At 47.8% G+C, this 17530-nt stretch overlaps 1 protein-coding gene across 1 annotated transcript in view; it reads right to left on the reverse strand.

Moving 5' to 3' along the window:
- Positions 1 to 17530, reverse strand: part of LOC119159787 (TWiK family of potassium channels protein 7) — a 280739-nt gene that overhangs the window by 182166 nt on the left and 81043 nt on the right. The gene's annotated exons all lie outside the window — the stretch shown is intronic.

A 17530-nucleotide genomic window follows, 5' to 3' on the forward strand; every position in this document is an offset into this window, starting at 1 on the left:
TGCAACCAGTATCAGTGCAGCCGGGCCTAAAAGGCAGTTCATCGTCGCAATCACCAAAATCATGGTTGCGTGTTCGCACTTTCAGTCAACGCGATAAGGCACCTACCTCTGGGAACCGCCCCTCATTCCGACAGCACTGTGCACCGAATTCGCAGCAGCACGCGAATTCTTCGCATTGCTTCAGATGCAGTTCTAAGCAGCAGCGCGCTTGTTGGAAACGCTGCCCAGCTAAAGAAAAAAAATGCTTTTGTGACCATTGTGGCAAACGAAGAAGGAAGACCCGAACCCAAGCGTCTCGCGACATCGAAGGCCATCAGAACAACTCAACGAGTCAGCTCCTGCGGCTCGTGCTCGTGCCCGCCAGCCCTTCTTTCTCCTTTATTTGCAACATACTCCCACGGCCAGCGAACTGGTAGCAGTGTTCAGGTGCACAGCCGTGGAAGTTGAGGCGGACATTGGCGATCGAGATGCAGACGAATAATGGAGAGAGAATCTCTGTGCGGCTCTGTGCGGGGAAATGGGAAGTACAGAGGCACGGGTTGGCTTGGGTTCCAGTAGCCGGCAGATGAATGATTTAACGGGCGGCTGTTGAGCTGCTGAGGAGATTATTGCTGGATCAAATGGTGCTGCTGAAGCTGCTGGCGAAGTTGCTGTTGATGTTGCTAGTTATGAACTTGCTGGTTTCTGAAAATTCACAAAAGTTTCTAAAGTCTGCATCCGGCAGCGATGTTGCGTAGGCTTCACGAGCGCATGCATTAAGTGACCCTGCCAAGAGACGTTACACACAGATGATTGATTGATTGATTGATTGATTGATTGATTGATTGATTGATTGATTGATATGTTGGGTTTAACGTCCCGAAACCACCATATAATTATGAGAGACGCCGTAGTGGAGGCTGCGGAAAATTTGGACCACCCGTGGTTCTTTAACGTGCACCCAAATCTGAGCACAAGGGCCTACAACATTTCCGCCTCCATAGGAAATTCAGCCGCCGCAGCCGGGATGCGAGCCTGCGACCTGCGGGTCAGCAGCCGAGTACCTTAGTCACTAGACTAGCGCGGTGGCGCCACAGATGATGAAGGGTTTTGGTGACGGCGATGAAGTTTAGCGAGGCGGTGGCTTGTCTTGTGGGAGAAGCCGGTCCATTGAAGAATGTTTAGACGACTTCACGGTGGCGTTGTTTGATATTCTTACAAGGAAACGTATATTTGCAGATATTTACGACGTTTACACGCGACGACAATGCCTGGCACACTGGCGGGCTCGGACCAGTCTCTATCCACTTCGTAGTCTTTTCTTTCAGGCAGGGACTCTCTACCGCTTTATGCCCCAATCCCACTACTGCCTGGTGGCACTACCCCGCGGCGTGAAAACGCCAACTCGGCGCTTGTCACGAAAGGGAAGTGTTGTGCGACACATAAGGCTTCAGTCTTACGACGTGCACAACAGTGGATGGTGGTGGCATTGAGTGCGCTTCATCGACGACTTGCTGTATCTCGTAGGTGAGGTGGGTGATCTTGTGCAGGACTTTGTATGGTCCGTCATGGCGAAATAAACGTTTTTTCTGAGAGGCCAATGTGACGACAGGGGGTCCACAAGAGTACGAGAGAACCTGGTGCATACGAAACTTCGCGGTTGTGACGATCGTATCGATCTTTCTGAGAGGCTTGAGAAAGTATGAGTCGTTTTCGGGCAATCTGACGTGCTGCGTCGGCTCGCTCTGTGGCATCGCGGACGTATGTGACAGGGGAGCTTGAACCAGCGGGAAGGAGTGTATCAAGAGGCAGAGAGGGTTCCCGTCCATAAAGAAGGTAGAACGGGGAATAGCCTGCGGTGTCATGTCTGGAGGAGTTGTAAGCGAAGGTGACGTAGGGTAACGTTGCGTCCCAGTCACGGTGGTCTGGAGAAACATACATTGACAACATGTCCGTTAAAGTGCGATTCAGGCGCTCTGTAAGTCCATTAGTTTGTGGATGGTATGCCGTTGTGGACTTGTGGTTCATGGAACAGGAACGTACGATATCCTGGACGATGCAAGATAAAAAGTATCGGCCTTGGTCAGTAACGAGCTGTCGAGGAGCGCCGTAATGCAATATGATGTCATGCAGTAGAAAGTCGGTGACATCGGTAGCGCAGCTGGTTGGAAGAGCGCGGGTGATCGCGTAACGTGTCGCGTAGTCGGTCGCCACGGCAACCCATTTGTCCCCGGATGCAGAAGTGGGAAATGGCCCGAGAAGGTCGAGCCCTACGCGGTAGAATGGTTCAGCAGGGATCTCAATAGGGTTAAGAAGGCCAGCTAGAAGCGATGTTGGTCGTTTACGACGTTGACAACGGTCGCAGCTGGCGACATACTTTTGCACAGAGCGATATAGGCGTGGCTAGAAAAAACGGCCCCGGACGCGATCATAAGTGCGGGTGACTCCTAGGTGACCAGCGGCAGGTTCATCGCGAAGCTGTCGGAGAACATCTACACGCAAACGGGAAGGCACGACGAGAAGGCGGTCAGGACCATTAAGGCGCATGTTGTGGTGGTAGAGAACACCTTCATGAAGGAAATACAAGTTCAGAGAAGTGGGTGGAGTAGCGGAACTCAGGCTTTCTATGATGGGAAGTAAATCCGGGTCACGGCGTTGCTCAGAAGCGATATCAAGAAAGTCTGATATTGATAAGACGCAAGCCTCCGTAGCTCTCTCTGTGGCGTCTGGTGGATCCACTGGATACCGTGACAGGCAGTCGGCGTCTTGATGGAGGTCACCAGATTTATACACGACCGAGAAGGTGTATTCTTGGAGGCGGAGAGACCAACAACCGAGACTTCTCGTGGTATCCTTGAGCTAGGAAAGCCAGCAGAGTGCATGATGATCAGTTACAACAGTAAAACTGCGGCCGAAGAGGTACGGGCGAAATTTAGCGACAGCCCAAACAAGAGCAAGACACTCTCTTTCGGTGATGGAATAGTTCCTCTCGGCAGGGGATAAAAGGCGGCTGGCGTAGGCGATGACACAGTCACGTCCATGTTGACGCTGAGCTAAAACAGCCCCAATTCCGTGGCCACTCCCGTACGAACTTCTGTCGGGGCAGTCTGATCGAAGTAGGCTAATATTGGCATAGTCGTGAGGGCTGCAATGAGCGCCGAAAATGCAGCACGTTGAGGCAAATTCCAAGTAAATGGGACGTCTTTTTTAAGAAGCTCGGTGAGAGGCCGCGCAATATCGGCGAAATTCCGGATGAAGCGGCGAAAATAGGAGCACAAACCAAGGAAGCTCCGGACATCCTTAGGAGAAGAGGGCACGGGAAATTGAGTCACTGCGCGAATTTTGTCCGGATCGGGCTGTACCCCAGATGCGTTAACGAGGTGACCAAGTACAGTTATTTCGCGACGGCCGAAACGGCATTTGGAGGAGTTCAGCTGGAGACCAGCGTTGCAGAATACTTGGAGAATACTGGACAGTCACTCAAGATGGCTTGTGAACGTCGGTGAAAAACCAATTATATCATCGAAGTAGCATAAGCAAGTGGACCATTTGAAGCCGCACAGAAGGGAAACCATCATGCGCTCAAAGGTGGCTGGCTCATTACAAAGCCCAAATGACATTACTTTAAATTCGTATAACCCATCGGGGGTTACAAATGCTGTTTTTTCTCGGTCCCGTGGGTCAACAGCGATCTGCCAATAACCAGATCGAAGGTCAATGGAAGAGAAAAACTTTGCGTCATGAAGGCAGTCAAAGGCGTCATCTATTCTTGGTAAGGGGTAAACGTCCTTCTTAGTGACCTTGTTCAGATGTCTATAGTCGACGCAAAACCGCCATGTGTTGTCCTTCTTGACAAGCACGACCGGGGATGCCCACGGACTAGATGAGTGTTCGACGACGCCTTTGGCGAGCATTTTCTCGACCTCTTTCTGGATGACAGAGCGTTCGGCAGTGGAGACGCGGTAAGGACGGTGATGAATTGGGTTGGCATCGCCGGTGTTGATGTGATGGGTCACAACTGATGTCTGGCCGAAAGGGTGGTTGTCAAGATAAAATATGTGCGCATAGGATGCCAACAGACGGTGGAGGTCTTGTGGTTTGGAGGGCTAAAGATCTGGCACTATCATTTTGGCAATGTCAATGCTTGAAAGGTTGGGCGCAGTGAGCAAGTTGACGTGCGGAGTAGGTTGCTGAGCCGACAGTTCAGAAATATCACACTGTTACAATCTGCCACTCTAGCGTCGCCAGCGCGAAGTCGGCGACGGGAATGACAGCAGGTTAGTTCGTTCCGTACGCAAGCAGAGACAGTGAAGAGATCAGAGACGTGAGAAAACAAAACAAACTTTACTCTAGTGATATTGCAGCACACGGGGTCTAATACAACACTTCAATACAACTAACAAAATACATCAACACTTGATACAACTAAAAATACATATCAAAACAATAAATCAGCTTGCGCGAGAGAACTATTACAAACTACACAAACTAACAACAATAGGACTGCGGAGGAGAAAGTTCGAAAATATAAACAGGTGAAGGCATACGTGTGATGACCGGCAGCGTTGCGTCCCCAAAAATCAAATGCGAGAAGTCGAAGAAAGTTCTGGCACGACTGCGATGTCGGCGGTGTTGCTACGCTGGTGACTCCGGTGCGTGCAGGTGACTTCGAGCAGATTGAGCTAACTCGAGGCGAAGTCCCGATGTCTACGTTGCAGACGTTAATATCGCGTCACAACTAGACGAACGGCTAAGTTTAGGTGGCCAGCCGATACAGAGCTACACTAAAAACTTCTAGAAGGGATGCTTGTTGATCTGTTTCCACACCATGTTGGTCAGCGACTAGTCTGCCTAGCAGGGCAAAATCCTGCGCCTAAATCCCCCTCGTGTCTCCTCGCTCTCTTCCTTGGGGACAAGAGACCTCTACATGGGTCCAATCATGCGCGTTTAATTGATGGAAACTCTGCCCCAAAAATATTTTGACCCCACCCCTTTTTAATTGGGGGAGGGCCCTCAACTAGCGAGAGTGACAACCTGTTGGGTTGTTGTCATACGGCTAGGCCACCAGAGGGTTTCCCACGCTTTTCCCCGTGAGAAACGGTCAGAGTGTTTGGCTCTCTGCCGGTGCGTCCCGTAGCCTAATCTTTGTTCGGGGTACATCGCGGCCTTCTACGACCTTGCAGACGCCGCCGCAGTTACAAAAGGATCAATCGTCGACGGCGACGTTCCAAGAAAAGCACCCCATTCTGCACTTCTCGGCTCTCTTTCATGCGCCCGCCGTTCCCACGGTCAGTGGGGAAGTACGGCGCCCGTTAATTTCCGTGACGTGGGGCTGCCAAAAATGGCCGTCCGTGACATACACTCTTGCAATGACGACATGACGCCTAGTTTAATACCAGCAGGCAGCACCTGCGCGGAAAAACCAAAGTTCAAAAGAAATAGATGGGTCTGATTATGGCGTACTCTCACCGCGGTGTGCGGGACAGCAATGGAGTGCTTTAGCACAACGTCGGTAATAGGTGAAACGACATATTCATCATCGCGCACAGGCGGATCACACACGAGCTGCACGTAAGTCGCGGCTTGCGGCGGAAGATGCAGGAGCTCGGTGGCACAAAGGTGACTTTGAGCATCGCGGGTAACAGCGGCGTCAAAAGGCCGTTCCATCTGAAGAAGACCCGTCGAGCAGTCGATAAGGGTGGAGTGCGCAGAGAGAAAGTCGAGACCAAGAATCACGTCATGTGGGCACTGCTCAAGCACGGTGAACAATACGACGGTCTGGCGCCCAGCAATACACACGCGAGAGGTGCACGTGCCGAGAACGGTAGAAGTGCTCCCATCGGCAAGCATTACTGCACACTTAATAGGAGGCGTGACCACTTCTCGCAGTTTAAAACAGAGAGCAGCGCTCATGACTGAAATTTGTGCGCCTGTCTCTATGAGGGCTGTAACGGTAACGTTATCCACCAAAAGGTCCAAAGTATTGCGGCGTGTAGGAATCGTCAACATACGATTTGCAGAACGGGTCGTTAATGCAGCGTCATCTCCGGGAGCTGCATGGTCTAGTTTCCCGAGGTTGAGGGCCCATGTCGTGTATAGGGGACCTGCATCGAGAAATCATCGGCGAGAAAGATCGGCGGCCTTGGGGTGATGGTGACCGGCTGAACCTTCGGCCCTGAACGTTAGTAGGAGCAGGCTGTGGATCGTACAGAGTAGAAAAGCGGCGAGAATTGCCTTCAAAGCGACGCCATGTCAAAGTGTTCCAAGATGAATTGGATGTCCAACGATTGCGACAGTAGCGTGCAATGTGGCCGGCGCGACAGCAGTGAAAGCAGATCGGTCTATCATTTGACGTTCTTCATTCAGCAGGGTTCCGGTAGCGGGAAGGGTAGCGTGAACCGTACACCGGAATCTGGTTAACAGAAGCCGAGCTCTCGGTAGTGCGAACAGCGCAAACAGGTGCGATGCCGAGAATTGCTATTTCTTGGCGAACGACGGCTTTGATGAGGGAGGCGGTGAATGCGTTGTCTTGAGGACCGTCGGTGGCGATGGCTGCTGGAGCCATTGCTTCGAGTTCGCGGCGAACGATTCGGGTGACATTTTCGGACAATGTAGCTTGCGTGAACTTGGGGCTGTCTTCGCAGGTCGGAGTGGCTGCAGTTTTAGGCAGACGCGCAAACTGGTGGGTTATGCGACGGTTTTTGGCGTGCTCGAAGCGCTGACATTCCTTCACAACCGCGTCGACGGTGGCGCAATCTTTAACGATCAACAGATTGAAGGTGTCATCGGCAATTCCTTTTAATATGTGAGCGATTTTGTCAGTTTCGCTCATGTTCTCGTCCACCATTCGACAGAGGCCCAATACGTCCTGTATGTAAGATACATATGATTCCGTCGATGCCTGCACGCGACATTCCAGGTATTTTCTCGCGGCCTGCTGTCGCCCAAATGGCCTGCTGAATAACTCGACAAGCTTCAGTTTGCAAACGTCCCAGCTGGTCAACTCCGACTCATGCGTCTCATACCAGGTGAGCGCCGTATCCCGCAAGTAAAATACAACGTAGGCCACCATCAACGTAGGGTCCCACCTATAGTATTTGCTCACGCACTCGTACAATGTGACCCGATCTTCAACATTCACCTTGTCCTTGCCTGTGCCCGAGAAGGTTCCGGGGTCTCGTGGAGGCAGGATAATCAGAGGAGGCAGCTGCTGCTGCTGCTGCTGCTGCAGCTCCTGTTGCTCTTGTGGGTGGGCTGCTGTGTTGGGGGCTGGCTGCTCCCGACGAAGCAGCAGAAGAAGACGGCCGACGGAGACGTACGCGGCCGGCGGGGACGGCGACCAGCCCAAACACGCGGGTTGGCGCGAAGCGCCGAAGAGGAGAACCACAACCGCACTCCACGGTTACCCAACGCACACTCCTTTTATTTTACAGTCGCCTTGAAATCCTAGATGCCAGAGCGGCGCCCCCTGGCATCCTCACATGTCATTCCGAAACCGAAAACCCAGAACACAACAATCATCCCCTCCTCGAAAAAAGTTCACCTATACACTGTTTATATTTATACATGATCGATACCAACATATTTTACAAGGTATGTACGTTAGAACACATGAAAATTCAGAGCACGGCACACCGAACTCACACATTATGTGTCCTGAAAATGCACTGAAAAATGTACAATGGAAGTCCTGAAAATGAATTGAAAAAAATGTACACAACTCAGTACAATATTGATTTGGATGCATTGGACCTTTGCACAGAACAATAATGTTCACGAACAGTAATGAACAAGAGTTCTACATCACGTAGTCTTCGAACCGACGCGGCTTCTGCCGCTTCCACTTATGGTGGGCCCTTTTGCGTGTAAAATCAGGTGTCTCTGCACCTTGGTCACTTGTGCTCTGATGTGACACATCAAGAGCAGTGGAAGATTGTGAAGGCTCTGAACGAGCGTTAAAATTCGCGGTCTCATCAGAGCTCGCCGCATGAGCTTCGGAAGAAGTTCGCGGACCGAAGACCGGTTCAACGGTCTCAGCCGTATTTGAAGGTTCGAAGTGAACCGTAAGACTTGGTGTACTTGAACCAGCGACACCGACTGGTAACTCCTCCCCCCTTGAAGAAGAAATGCCTGTACATGGAGGCCACATGTAACAGTCTGATGCGTAGTTGAAAGGCGTGGACGGAACGTAATGGGGAAGACCTTTAGGTGTTGAAGGCGAATCCGTAGCAAAAATAACAAGGCGCGAAGCATTCCAGATGTTACCATCACTTAAGCGAAAACAAGTGGGGCTAACCTGGCCCAAGACTTTGTAAGGACCCCGATACTTTATTTATTTATTTATGATACCTTACAAGCTCAATGAGAGCATTGAGTAAGGGGGGTACAAACATAAAGAGTAATAGGGCGGTCATCAATAACATGGAATACACAGAAAATAACACAACATCGTGACAAAGCGTGTCTAGTCACTGACACTCAAACAAATGTAATACGCGAATGTTTACCGATATGCAGAAAGCTTGAATAACAAGAAATTCAAGGTATATGAACGAAACACAATAAAGAAATTCGGAAGGCGTAGGTATAGAATTCAAGTGAGCAGCAACAGCGGTGCAACTGAGCAACAAAAACTGGGAGAATAACAAGAACACGAAGAACAATGGCAATAACAAAAAAATCAAAGAGAAATCGGAAGGCCGAGGTGTACAACATATAAACGCATTTTCCAAACACACATACTTCTAGCCATACGATATAAATTGCAAGACAACGGTGGGTACAGCAAAAACTAAAGAGAACCAAAGAGAAGTGTGAAACTAGGTGAGTGGCACAGCTGCAGCTACAAACATCAGTGAAGTTCGAGCGATTAGTGCAATGAAAAATGATTACACACAAGTTCGCGAAAAGAATATGGATCGGTGATGGAGGCAATGCAGTCGGGAAGATCGTTCCATAATGATATGGCCTTAGGAAGCGCTGATAAGTTGAATGCCTTCGTTTTGCCGTAAATGCGAGTGAAACTAAGGTGATTGTGCGGGCGTCTGGACATGCGCAATGGTGCTGTTAGGGGTAGCGTAGAACGTCTTGTGCTGTGAATATATTTATGCAGCAAACATAACAGTGCAACAGAGCGACGAACGTGCAATGGCAAAATAGAATGTTCTTGTTTTAATGTTGTTACGCTGCAATGAGTGCTATAACTGCGAGATATAAACCGGGCTGCTCTGTTTTGTATAGACTCTAGCAATGTGGTTAGGTAATCTTGGAAAGAACCAGACTGAAGATGCGAATTCCAGCTGGGGGCGTACATAAGGGAAATAGGCCAGTTTACAAAATGCTTGTTGGAGACTTTCGCAGATTACGACAGAGATAACTTGATGTTTTTGAGGCTTTCGCGCAAATAACACTAATGTGTGCCGACCATTAAAGATTGGGTGTTAGATTGACGCCTAAGTATTTGTAAGAAGAGCACTGCACTATTGTATCATTTTTAATAGAGTAGGAATAATTGGAGTTTTTGTGTTTACGACTGAAGGTCATAGCACGGCACTTGGAAGAGTTAAGAGACATCTGCCACACGTCACAGCAGTCACTAATTAGGTTAAGGTCTGTTTGAAGGGTAAGGTGGTCGCCATCATTGTTAATAGCTCGATATATTATGCAATCGTCAGCGAATAGTCTTATATTGGAAGATATATTATTTGGCAAATCATTTATGTAGATGAGAAATAATAGAGGTCCGAGAACACTACCCTGTGGAACACCCGAGATGACATCAGATGGAATAGAGGCGTAGTTATGAACCGTAGTGAATTGTTTTCGAAAGGAAAGAAAATTGCGGATCCACGAAAGGGTTAAAAAATCGAGTCTAAGTGCAGATAATTTAGATATTAGGCGGCAATGGGCAACGCGGTCAAAGGCCTTTGAGAAATTGATGAATACGCAATCAGTTTGTTTATTTTCATTCATATTGAAATGGATATCGGTTGTTAATTCAAACAACTGGGTGTCACACGAGAAGCCTTTCCGAAAACCATGCTGGTGAGAAAAAAAGAAATTATTTGATTCGAGATGGCGGCGAACATGGAAAGCGATAATATGCTCCAGCAGTTTGCAGCAGATCAACGTAAGCGAGATGGGTCTATAATTATCAGGTGAAAGTTTACCTCCACTTTTATCAACGGGAACCACTTTACCCATGTGCCAATCATCTGGAAGTTGACCAGACATCAAGGACTGTTGAAAGATGAGAAGTAAAAATTTGCTCGATACGATCTTTGTGTTCTTTAGTATTTTTGTGTTAATGTTGTCGGGCCCCGATGAAGTATATAGTTTAAGTTGGTCAATGAGGGAAGCAATACCTTCGACTGTAAGAGCTATAAACGCCCAGTCGTAATCTGCGATGAATGGTATGTTGGAATGGTCTTCTCTTGTGTATACTGAAGAAAAGAACCTGTTAAATCACTATCTGAGAGGGGTTTGTCGTTATCATTACGGAGTGAGATATGCTGGCAGTCGGTTCTTGGGGTTAACGACTGCCAAATCTTCCGAGGGTTTGATTTCAAAAGAGACAGGAGATCATGGGAAAAATATTTGTCTATCGCATCCTTAATTGCAGAGCAGTAGCTCGCCGCACACTCGTCGTACTTTTTCCCTGCAGCTTCAGTTTGCCCATTTTTGGCGTTTTTGTACAACCGCTTTTTTTGTTTCTGAGCCGACGGAGTGACTTAGTGAACCACGGATTCGACCTGTCATTCGTTATGGTAACTATGGGAACAAACTTATCGACCAGCCCGCAAAGCTTGTCCTGGAAGATACACCAGTTTTCGTTGACAGTGCGAGTATCGAACATGGGCATCATCCCTTCAACAAGGAATACTTCAAGGTCTGAGTTAATTGCTGCGTAATCGGCCTTGTTATAATCTCGTATAATTTTTCTATCTTTACCTGTGTGGCTAAATGGCACTGCTATAGGAAAATGGAGTAACTTGTGGTCACTTAGACCGTCCCGATAAGTGATTGGCGCCATAGTTTCAGGCGCATTACTTAAAATTAGATCTAATAAATTAGATCCACGTGTAGGTGCGTCAACAGTTTGAAAGAAGTTAAAATCCAGAGCTAAATTTATAAATTCTACAGAAGTACGGCTAGGTGAAGAGAGAGACGGCCAATCAACATCGGGAAAGTTGAAGTCGCCGAGGAGGTAAACGTTTTCACACTGATAGCTTTGCACAGCGGCCGCTATACTCTTTCTGAGTTCATCGCTAAAGGAAGGACCTGCGTCGGGTGGCCGGTAGCAAGCACCTATCAGTTTTTTTGATGAAGCGGAAAAGCAGGCAGCCCAAACTATTTCGTGGAGTGAGTGAGTATCAATCAGAAACGACGACAGTGTATTCTTTATCGCGATCAAAACACCACCCCCCTTTCGTTCAGAACGGTCACACCGATAAATACTGAAAATATTCACGCCCGAAAAGAGTTCTGCATCGAGAATATTTGGGTGAAGCCATGTCTCAGTTAAGACAACAATGTCCGTATTGCTATCGTCCAAGATCGAAGAGATATTTTCACGTTTCGGCAGCAGGCTACGGATGTTAGTCAACGTCACTGTTAGTGCATGGTCGTACCAAGGTCGAAGAACGTGACCATTGTTCCTTAGGAAGTTTATTTTTGCCTGCTTTCTTATTTAGCTACCTTTAAAAAAAACAACCGATTTTGCAGAGCTGTCATAAACGTACGTCTTGCCATTAATTTCTAACCTGTCTACTCGCAGTTTAAATGTCTGCTTGCTTGGTTTCGCAAACTCGATCAACTTTTTCCGCGCTTCGCGGGTTGCAACAGAGAAATCCTGACTAATTGAATAGTCTGTACCTTTAAGTTTTCTTGATAATGCTTGTACGATTTGTTTGTCTTTAAACAGAACAAATTTAGCAATTATTGGTCGGCACTTATCTGGAGAAAACCGGCCAAGGCGGTAGACGCGTTCAAACTGCTGGCTTGTAAGGGTGATTTGAAGATTTTCTTCGCAAAATGCAATTAGTTTTTTCTCTGAAGCTTCCCAATCTTCATTCACGTCATCTTCGATAGCGAAAAACAGAAGATTCGAGCGGCGCATCCTATTTTCTGCACTATCGCATCGGGATGTAATGTGCTGCAGTTGGTCATTTACACACTGTAAGCTATTCTCGGGCAGGCTGACTTCACCCGGACTGCGGGATGCAATAGACGCTTCCAAGGATGCAACTCTATGATTCAGTTGTTTAATTTGAGCGTCAGTTTCGGCCTGCTTTTCCTTAACTCCTTTGAGCTCAGTCAATATTGTCGCCTGTCCCGCTTTCAGCCCACGCACGCTTTCCAGGATGTCCGCTAGAATCTTATCATTGGGTCCCGGGTTTAGCTCAACGTCCCCCGAACAGAGTAGCAGCAGGTTAATGACACTGTCACAAATTCGCGACGGCACAGACAGGTATCGCTTCACTGTTTCAGATAAATCAGGGGGGGGGGGGGGGCACGACACCGCTAGCAGACAGTAATTGCTGGTTTTAACACCAGCGCTACTATTCAGGTTACTGACCTGTAACAAGAGCATCGGTGAACGCCCCATTCTTGATGCGATGCCGTGCCCAAGTGAAGAGCGGTCTGGTGGGCGTTTATATAGGCTCGTCGGTGCGCAGATGGCAGATGAAGACGTCGCTTGTTTCCAGATTATGTGCTCTTTTTCTTCCAAACCTGGCGGGCCGAAGCATGTCTGATGACTGCAAAGCTGGCGTTCCGTGGAAACGGCCGGTCAGGATACGAAAGGACAGGAACTGAAGGCCAGATGTAGCATCACCTGTAAAAAGAGCATCGGTGAACGCCCCATTCTTGATGCGATGCCATGCCCCTTGGGGGCACGGTATCGCATCAACTTGGGGCGCTTGCCTGGCACACGAACCTTGACTAGATCGCCAGTGCAAACTTTGGACTGCTTTGCACCTCGACGGGTGTCGACATACTTTTTCATTGCTTGTTGATGAGAAAAAACCCTAGTACGGATTTGATCAGGAGAAGACACTGCTAGTTACGAGGCAAAGAGACTATGTCGAGAGCAACTCGCGGTTGCCTACCGTGGAGAAGTTGAACAGGAGAAAATCCAGTGGTGCCTTGTGGTGTGAACCTGTATGAAGCTAAACATTCAGTCAAGACTTGCTTGAGGGGACGGTGCTCTAATTGGGCGATCTGGATATGTTCCTTCAGAGCGCGATTAAAGTGCTCGATTTGCCCATTTGATTGGGGATAGAAAACTGATGACCTCAAGTCCTGAATTCCTCGTTGTGAAAGAAAAGCCTCGAAATGTTGGGACTGAAACTGTGGACCATTGTCCGTAACTATGGCATCAGGAAAACCTTCCCGGCTGAAGATTGAAGACAGGAACTCAATTATGACCTCAGAAGTAACCGTATGTGTGAAACAAAGCTCTGGCCATTTGGAATGGTATTCGATGAGAGAAACAATGAACCGGGCATTTTGCGCAACATTATGCAAATTCTGGGTAAACTGGTGTGCGCACAAAAAAAACAGACAAACGACAGCAGAGAAGAGACAGGGACAAGCGCAGACTTTCAACTAAATTTAATTCTTCGTCAACCTTCAATTTACAGTCGCACAGAACATAGTCAAGTGGTCACGAGGACAGAACCTAATAGTTTACAACAGGCCACGCAAAAAATGACGCTCACTATCAAAAAGCGAAATGGATGTATCACTAACACAGGTATTGCCTCTAGCAGAAATATAAAACGCTTCCATCAGTTCCCGGGCTGTGGTATCAGCACTCCGACCCAAAATCCTAATCTCCGAGAAAATCGGTGAGCACGTGCAAGCTTTGCAATGCGCGGGCAAATGCGTGATCCCGTTATTTTTAAGTGACAGCTCATGTTCCCTTGCACGGTCGTTCACGCAACGCCCCGTATGACCCACGTAAAATTTCCCACAAGACAGCGGTATTTCGTAGACAACGCCCGTCGCACATTTCACATACACAAACGCGTGCTTCTTTCCGCAACCACCGGATCTCTTCTCGCCAGGGAAGATTCTGGGACAAAGTCCAGCCAACTTACGTGGGGCGGAGAACACGATCGGCACACCGTGTCTACTCGCTATCTTTTTGAGGTTGTGGGAAATGCGATGCATATAAGGCATCACCTCCGGACGCCACCTGCGACGCAGGCCAGGGTTCCCGCTGGAACGGACTGCTTTGGCATCACGCAGAAGCACTTCAGCGACTGCCGAGACTACCGTGCAAGGATACCCAGCGGCAATTAAACGCCGCACCTGATCATTAAAGCTTTCTTGCATTGCATGTGAGCATGACTTCTCAAGAGCGGACCGTAGACACAGTTTGGCAATCCCCCTTTTTACAAGTTTAGAATGCGCAGAATCATAGGACAAAAGGGCCTTCTGCGCACGGGGACAATAACGCCAACATAGGTGGTCATATAAAACGAGACGTAAATCTAAAAACTGCAACGAATTATCAGTAGGAAATTCATAGGTGAAGGTCAAGCCCTTACCGCACAGTTTAAATGCATTAAGAATAGCGTCAACAGAGTTGTCCAAAGAAGTAAAATGGGGTCTCTTTAAAAGAATTAAAAAATCGTCCACATACCTAAAAACTTTAACAACGCATCTATTATCAAGAATGCTAACTAAACCCCGATCAACATCCGCCAAGAAAATGTTGCATAAAACAGGCGCCACGCACGATCCAATACAAATACCTTCTCGCTGCAGATAAAAACCATCTTTAAAAGAAACAAAGGTAGAACGAAGATAAAATTCTAGTAACGACATGAAATTCTCGACCGATAAGCCGGAAGCATTTTGAAAAGCTATGACTCCATTCGAATCAATGCAGGCACGAACAGACGCGAACAACTGCGCATGAGGAACGGAATAAAATAGATCCTCTACATCCACAGAAAACATAAAGTCCGTACAATTCTCGACCTGCAGAAACCGCACAACATCCTCTGAACTCTTTGTAGCGAAAGGATCCACAACTTTCAGCCCATACAGTTCTTTGAGCAAGAACTGGCTAACTGAATGCTGCCATGAACCCTGCTCATTAACTATCGTTCGCAAAGGAACTCCAGGCTTGTGCGTCTTTGCAGTGAAGAAAACTTTGAGTGCATTACCTTTGCTTGTGCTAATATCTCTTGCCAACCGAACGAGTTCAAAGTCCTTGCACATGTTATCACGGGATCCCACAGAACAGGTGGTGAAGTATTTCAGAGAAAATGATCTTTGCCTTCTTCAAGCGGATAAAGAGGGCGGTTTTGTTGTTCTAGGATCTGGTTCGTATGCTGAGAAGGCTATGAAGGCAATTTCTAAGAACTTTGTTTCTGTTAAAAGCAGTACTGTTCGTGTTAAAACTAAAGCAGTTAACATGTGCAAGGACTTTGAACTCGTTCGGTTGGCAAGAGATATTAGCACAAGCAAAGGTAATGCACTCAAAGTTTTCTTCACTGCAAAGACGCACAAGCCTGGAGTTCCTTTGCGAACGATAGTTAATGAGCAGGGTTCATGGCAGCATTCAGTTAGCCAGTTCTTGCTCAAAGAACTGTATGGGCTGAAAGTTGTGGATCCTTTCGCTACAAAGAGTTCAGAGGATGTTGTGCGGTTTCTGCAGGTCGAGAATTGTACGGACTTTATGTTTTCTGTGGATGTAGAGGATCTATTTTATTCCGTTCCTCATGCGCAGTTGTTCGCGTCTGTTCGTGCCTGCATTGATTCGAATGGAGTCATAGCTTTTCAAAATGCTTCCGGCTTATCGGTCGAGAATTTCATGTCGTTACTAGAATTTTATCTTCGTTCTACCTTTGTTTCTTTTAAAGATGGTTTTTATCTGCAGCGAGAAGGTATTTGTATTGGATCGTGCGTGGCGCCTGTTTTATGCAACATTTTCTTGGCGGATGTTGATCGGGGTTTAGTTAGCATTCTTGATAATAGATGCGTTGTTAAAGTTTTTAGGTATGTGGACGATTTTTTAATTCTTTTAAAGAGACCCCATTTTACTTCTTTGGACAACTCTGTTGACGCTATTCTTAATGCATTTAAACTGTGCGGTAAGGGCTTGACCTTCACCTATGAATTTCCTACTGATAATTCGTTGCAGTTTTTAGATTTACGTCTCGTTTTATATGACCACCTATGTTGGCGTTATTGTCCCCGTGCGCAGAAGGCCCTTTTGTCCTATGATTCTGCGCATTCTAAACTTGTAAAAAGGGGGATTGCCAAACTGTGTCTACGGTCCGCTCTTGAGAAGTCATGCTCCCATGCAATGCAAGAAAGCTTTAATGATCAGGTGCGGCGTTTAATTGCCGCTGGGTATCCTTGCACGGTAGTCTCGGCAGTCGCTGAAGTGCTTCTGCGTGATGCCAAAGCAGTCCGTTCCAGCGGGAACCCTGGCCTGCGTCGCAGGTGGCGTCCGGAGGTGATGCCTTATATGCATCGCATTTCCCACAACCTCAAAAAGATAGCGAGTAGACACGGTGTGCCGATCGTGTTCTCCGCCCCACGTAAGTTGGCTGGACTTTGTCCCAGAATCTTCCCTGGCGAGAAGAGATCCGGTGGTTGCGGAAAGAAGCACGCGTTTGTGTATGTGAAATGTGCGACGGGCGTTGTCTACGAAATACCGCTGTCTTGTGGGAAATTTTACGTGGGTCATACGGGGCGTTGCGTGAACGACCGTGCAAGGGAACATGAGCTGTCACTTAAAAATAACGGGATCACGCATTTGCCCGCGCATTGCAAAGCTTGCACGTGCTCACCGATTTTCTCGGAGATTAGGATTTTGGGTCGGAGTGCTGATACCACAGCCCGGGAACTGATGGAAGCGTTTTATATTTCTGCTAGAGGCAATACCTGTGTTAGTGATACATCCATTTCGCTTTTTGATAGTGAGCGTCATTTTTTGCGTGGCCTGTTGTAAACTATTAGGTTCTGTCCTCGTGACCACTTGACTATGTTCTGTGCGACTGTAAATTGAAGGTTGACGAAGAATTAAATTTAGTTGAAAGTCTGCGCTTGTCCCTGTCTCTTCTCTGCTGTCGTTTGTCTGTTTTTTTTGTGCGCACACCAGTTTACCCAGTATTATGAACCAACTCGCCCAGCTACAAGTTTTATTATGCAAATTACCGATGATGTCAACACGGAGTTTCTGCCAAGGCCGATCAGGCCAGTGGACTGGCTGCAACGGAGAAAATGCAGGTTTGGCAGACTTGTCAGCTGCCTGAAATATATGGCAGTTGTAAACTGCATGCTCGACTTGCTTGTCTAAGGCTGGCCACCAGTACCTGTCTCGGAGATTCTGTTTAGTGCAGACAATGCCTGGATGGGCCTCATGGGCAAGCTGTATTAGCTTGTTACGGAAAGAAGCAGGGGGAATCACGCGTTCATTGCGGAAAAGCAAGTCCTCAACACAAGACAGTTCCTGTCAGACTACGAAGTAAGGCGAGAATTCAGAAGCAAGAGCACATTTGGAAGGCCATCCTTCACGTAAATATTT

The sequence above is a fragment of the Rhipicephalus microplus genome, chromosome 3 (assembly GCF_043290135.1).
Source record: "Rhipicephalus microplus isolate Deutch F79 chromosome 3, USDA_Rmic, whole genome shotgun sequence".
In the NCBI taxonomy this organism is placed as follows: Eukaryota; Metazoa; Arthropoda; class Arachnida; order Ixodida; family Ixodidae; genus Rhipicephalus; species Rhipicephalus microplus.